This window comes from Ruditapes philippinarum, unplaced genomic scaffold (genome assembly GCF_026571515.1).
Source record: "Ruditapes philippinarum isolate M1 unplaced genomic scaffold, ASM2657151v2 ctg11280_1_1_1_1, whole genome shotgun sequence".
NCBI classification, from domain to species: domain Eukaryota; kingdom Metazoa; phylum Mollusca; class Bivalvia; order Venerida; family Veneridae; genus Ruditapes; species Ruditapes philippinarum.
The window spans coordinates 24,338-30,155 of record NW_026853151.1 but is presented as its reverse complement, the minus strand read 5'-3'; the positions used below and the strand labels follow the sequence as shown (position 1 = coordinate 30,155).

General features: G+C 31.3%; 1 long non-coding RNA gene across 2 annotated transcripts; it reads right to left on the bottom strand.

Moving 5' to 3' along the window:
• Window positions 1-777: 777 nt before the first annotated feature.
• On the bottom strand, window positions 778-5,135 carry LOC132735087 (uncharacterized). Of its 2 annotated transcripts, none has more exons than XR_009626405.1 (4): window positions 3,386-5,135; window positions 2,859-3,008; window positions 1,530-1,702; window positions 778-1,036 (listed from the first exon to the last, which is right to left on the bottom strand). It is a non-coding gene; the product is annotated as an uncharacterized LOC132735087 (long non-coding RNA). The 2 variants fall into 2 exon arrangements; XR_009626404.1 differs by having other exon boundaries at window positions 781-1,036; window positions 2,859-3,025; window positions 3,386-5,132.
• Between the last annotated feature and the right edge of the window lie 683 nt (window positions 5,136-5,818).

The window sequence follows — 5,818 nt, the reverse complement described above, 5'->3', positions numbered from 1 at the left end:
TTTGAGGATATATGTAAATATTGGGTGCTTTAGTTTAAGTTGTTTTCTGATGCTGATTAGATTGTGTGAAGTTAATATTGTTGGATGTGGTTTGTGGTTTATACCGTATCTTAGAGTTGTAAAAATATTCATTTTTTTGTGTTCTTCATTTTGTGGTGATTTTATTGTTGTTTGATCATAAGTTGTTAGAGCTTGGACTCGCCAGGTGTCTTGTTTCGTATAAAAGACGTATACGTGAAAAGATATTTCATATAAGTGGCTGATAAATGATGTGTGTTTGTTTTGGGTGTAAATAATGATCAGAGTTCTTTGTTTTGGGTGTAAATAATAATCAGAGTTTGTTGTTTACATGTATATATTGATTGAGATAGAAAAGGATAAAAATACCTAAAAAAAAGATAGTGTTAACTAAACAATTACATGCTAGTTTTCCAACTGAGAATATTTCACTTTTATGTCAGGCGGTGCTGCCCAGCCTCCATATCTTGGAAATTGGTTCTAGTATTTATTACTAAATCTTTTCTTAGATTAAATAACATCAAGGCAGACATTTCTCCTGACAAACTGTAATTAGTACTTTCTGAATATTTTGTGTGGTACAATATTTTGATTTACTCTCAGCCTTCTAGTGCCAGCATACATTTACCCGTGCGACCAGTGCCGACCAAAACCAGTCGGCATATCCTTGACATCTGCTCATGATCTGCACTATTCGATATTAAGTCACTACATACATGACATATTTTGAAATTTTCCCTTAAAATGATTAATGGTTTTGTCCAGATTTGAAGATGGGCAAGTCCATTTAAAATATTTTGCGGAGTTAAAGGTGTAATCAGCGACTCACAAAGCCTTATCTGTAAAATGTATTGTTCTATGTTTAGCTAAATTTTGTATTTCTTCAAAATATCTTTACTTACCTCGACCCTCATTTCATATACTGAACGTCAGGGGAAGTAACTAAGATCACAACATCGAGTAGCAGACACACCGGAAGTCGCAAATTTCCACTTTAAAATTTATTGTCGTCTGCTACCTGTAGATACACTATTGGTAACATGGTCGAACAAATGTTACATTTTTTAGCATTTTAAAAATAATTGTAAGTTATTTGTTTAAATTACTGAAATGTTCTTAATGACCCATAACTCAACATTATTATGCTCATTTGATAAGAATATATTGTAAACTTAAATTATTATTTTAGACATGACTGCTTTAAATCAAGCTGACTAAGTGGCATACATGTAATTATATAAATCAAAATCTAGTTTAAAGTTAAAGGTGTTTAGATTATGTTCCCCGTTACACAATCATAATGAATTCTAAGGTAGGAAGTTACACACAAAACATGCAAAACGAAATGTTTTACGAGAACAGACGACCAAGTGACTAAAATAGCCCTTACTCGTTTTTTAAACAGTTGGGCTAAAAATGGTTCATTATGAAACATTAGACAATAATGATATGTCAACATAATTATTACATTGACACGAAAGTTTATTTTTCAAAAAGTAGACAAGACATACGTTACAAAGTTATGATTTCCTTTTTCAAACCCTACTGTAACATGCTGAAAGCGAGTCCAGTATAGAGCTGGGCCAGCCTGTAATTTCGGGCAGTCTGATATGGTGCATGATTGCATCTGCGCGACAACTGTCGTCTGCTAGGATTCTTCCCGCCATTTCCTGCTTTACGTCTGCTAAATGATCAATAAACATTTTTCTTCAATAGTATGAATTATATAGTGGTAATATTTAGAAATATACAATTTTATCTAGTCTTGTCTTTCAAAAGTAATCCAGTGATATTTTCTTACGACATCTGAAAACAAACGAAAAACCAAAGAACAATAATATTATACTAGTCTAAAATGTCGCATTCTGCATCTAAAATAATCAGTATATATAATTGTTAAAAATGTCGCATTCAACACCCGAATATCATTATTAGAAATGTCACGTTCTAAATCTAAAAGAATCAATGTTATCTTTAATATATTGCCGCATTCTCCACCTATGTATTTATATAATTATCAAAAATATCACATTAATATTAAACATAATTTATTATACAAAATTGGGTATTGTACAGCTAAAAATTCAATATAACTATAAATGTGTCTCCCATTTTTATGAAATTGATATAACTATTTGAAATGATGAATAATAATAATTCGACTAGTACATGTACATGTTTAACAAAATCCGAAATTTTTTAATCGATCACAATGTATCAGCAAAGAATCAACTGTCTTATCGACCACCAATTCCCAAACTATTCAGAAATAAGGCCAGAATTTTCGACAAAGAAAAGCAACCATAACACACAAATGACATTAACAACTCCAACAAAGACAAAGAAAAACTACCATACCACTCATAAACAACTCCAACAAAGAGACAAACTAAAACACCGAACCAAAATCGAATAACCCCAATCACACACCAACTCCAAAAATTGAGAAAGATACCAAAACAACCAAAATCGATATAAACAATGCACACAAAATATCGTCAATATACATAAACATAAAACATAGTTTTCAATTTTGACAAAGAATCTTCATTTCTAAAATAAAATTTTGTAATTCTACGCAGTTTCAGTTACTGACATAATACCATTTACATGTATTATATGTATATCAAATTTCTTATAATGTCAAATTTTCCAAATGTAAATGCTGTTTTAATGTTGCATAATGTGTGCTGTCCTTGTTCCACACGCATGGCCCGATATAGTATGATTACTTGCATCGTTCTGAAACTGATAAAACTTACGAAGAAAAGTTAAAACTCATTTGTCTAATAATAACTAGTTTCTAAAAAAAGCTCGTTCCTTTAAATAACTAAATTTACCTGATGCTCACTTGAACAACGTCATTCCATCATCACTGTAACACCCATGGACGTCCTCATCAAAACAACATTGTCATCAACATGGCCATCATTTTTACATATCACACGTCAATCATCCGTGTCAATACTTTGTTAGACCTCATATGCCAACTATCAATTATTCATATCTGTATTTTGTTTTATATCATAAGCCAATTATCATAATGGTCAAAAATAACTATGATCGAAACGTCACATGAAAAATTAAACTGTTAAAAGTTTAACATGTATAATCCTTATGATTAATGCTAATTTATAATTAAAGTCCATATTCATGGAAAATTTAACTTTGTGTCAAACAAATTGTACCTACGAAACATATTTGATAATTTACAAATTTTATGTGATACAATAACATTTCCCGAATTTTCTGTGAAATATTTACATTTTTTCCTAAAAAAAAACAGTAACGCTTTCCCGATTTTCATGTGTAATAATATTACGTTTCGGCTATATAGTTTTTATTAATAAAATATAAAATAACTTACATTTTTGATTGATACTAAGTTCTTCGACGTCCTAAAATAAAAGAAACAATTCCAAATCTGCCATACTTTTGTTTCCGTCACGTCCCTCTCACAAACTTCACGCAAATGTAGCTAACAGTAAAGTGCATGGAAAATCACTCGACCATGAATCTTGAGCGCTCGGGGACAATCTTGTATGTTTAACCACTGATTGATTCTCACCAAAAAACTTTACTAAACAAATCCGTTAAAGACGCCAGCAAAACATTTTCCGACCTCTTTTCAGTCACACGATTTAATTTGCTATGTATTTATATGAAACTATTGTTCCCCGCCTGGATAATTCGGAAGGACCAAAAAGTTAACGTGGTTGGCACACCATCACGTGACATGCGCGAAACAGTTTTTATTCGTCATTCGGGCATTAAGACGCAAGAACAATTGGAAGTGGTATCAAAATGAAATATTGAAAGAAGCTGGGACCTTAAAGTTAAAAACGGTTTATAATATATAAGTTTGTTAAGGTATTTAATTAAAGGATCTCCACTGAGGTCCTAAAACCTAAACACATAAAAAATAAATTCGTACATAGATAAACTGCAGGACAAATATACAAAAGATGTTAAAATGTATAGGGGATATTCAAGTTTTTTCTGTAAATACACGATTTATTTTCATCAAGTGGTATGAGAATAAATATTTCATGAGTGGCGGTATCCACGAGTGAAATGTGATAATTTTCATGCCACAATATGAAAATAAATCATGTATTTATAGAAAAAACTTGAATTTTTTGTTTATTATATACATTTGTCTCTATTCTTAAATTACAATTTAGAAAACTATTCCTTAAATTTGAAAGAGAGAAGTCCGGCAAGACACCAGTGAATACACAGAAAATATGTTTCACTAAAATCCTTTTTTACAGTGAAGTACGAAAATGAAAATAAGCGTTTTATTTCATCAATATTTCTCAATATTTCATTTATAGGTATATAATAAATATATGTACTCTGATTTGATTTCGATATAAATTCTATTTTGTCAAGGATCTTAATTACAATGTAATATCTAAATCCGCGATTATGTGTAATTCTTGTCCGATTTGGGTTTTAAAAGCGTTTAACCACTTTTCATTTTTGGGTCATTTTGCACTTATACTGGAAAAATAGAGTGAGCGAATAATCTGAAATCTTGCACACAAGTTAACGTGCATCCAATAGTATATAAATTTAGAAAAAGATATTACCAGTTTCGTCATAGCAATAACGTTTATTAGAGATGTAGATTTATCTATATCTCTGCGTTAGTTTTAAAAAATTCATACCCTGGTTTGTATATTTTAACTGGAACAATAATAAAATTTTGGTCCCAGATTTTAATTAGAATAGGAAACACATTTGTGACATTGTAACAAATGTGAACAAAAAAAAGTAAATTACATGAACACTGACTTATTTTTTAAAAAATCAGCATCAGACTAAAATAACAAAATTGAAAAAAAAACAGATTGCAAAAGTAGAAAATAAAAAATATTCATAAGATTGTTCAAAATGCAGCGCGTATATATCACATCTACACTAATTTATTTCTGTTGCTCTGGCTATTAAAACGTTCAACGGCGCCTAGCTAGAACTGACACTGACAATGTCATTGATAGGACTGGTACAGAATTCTATATTTTTTTTGTTTTTTTTTATTTGATTTTCACGTGTAGTCTATAGCCGGGCAAGCCACTTATTTGGGGTAATCTCAGGGGCAGGTAACTTATACATACGTCTGAAATATCTTTTTTTCCTTTTGTAATGTTTTTCAGTATATTTTTCCATAAATTTCAACCAAAAAAATCCATGAAATATTTCTGTTACCTTTTTCATAAGAGGTAATTTTAATTCTTCTAAGTTTTGCCTTAAAAAGCGTTTTAATTTCGCCGCCGCGGCCGCTGCCACCGCCGCCAACACGACCACCACCAATAACAACATAGTATGAGTAAGAAAAAGTTTTGTAAAATGCGTAAGAATACAACACTCGCTGTATCTGTAAAATCCACAGATCCGCTGATTTATATAAAACTCGAGTTCAACATCTTGCGACATTTAACGATAGTGTTGCGACATTTAACGGTAGGGGAAATCCGTGCGACATATAACGTTAACATTGCGACATTTAACGGCAAATGATTTTGCGACATTTAGCGGCGGTTGCGACATTTAGCGGCAATGGTGCGACATTTAGCGGTAAATGCGACATTTAGCGGTGTTGCGACATATAACGGCGCCACAGCGTATATGCTAAAATGATCTCTTTTTGGTCACGTTTAGTGCTTGGAAATGAAAATAAACTATCCGTTAAAATTTACAATTACATGTTAAATCGGAATGATACTGGATTTAAATTGACAAGTAAAATTAAAGAGATTCTCGTTAATGTAGGAAGACCTGATATTTGGCAAAA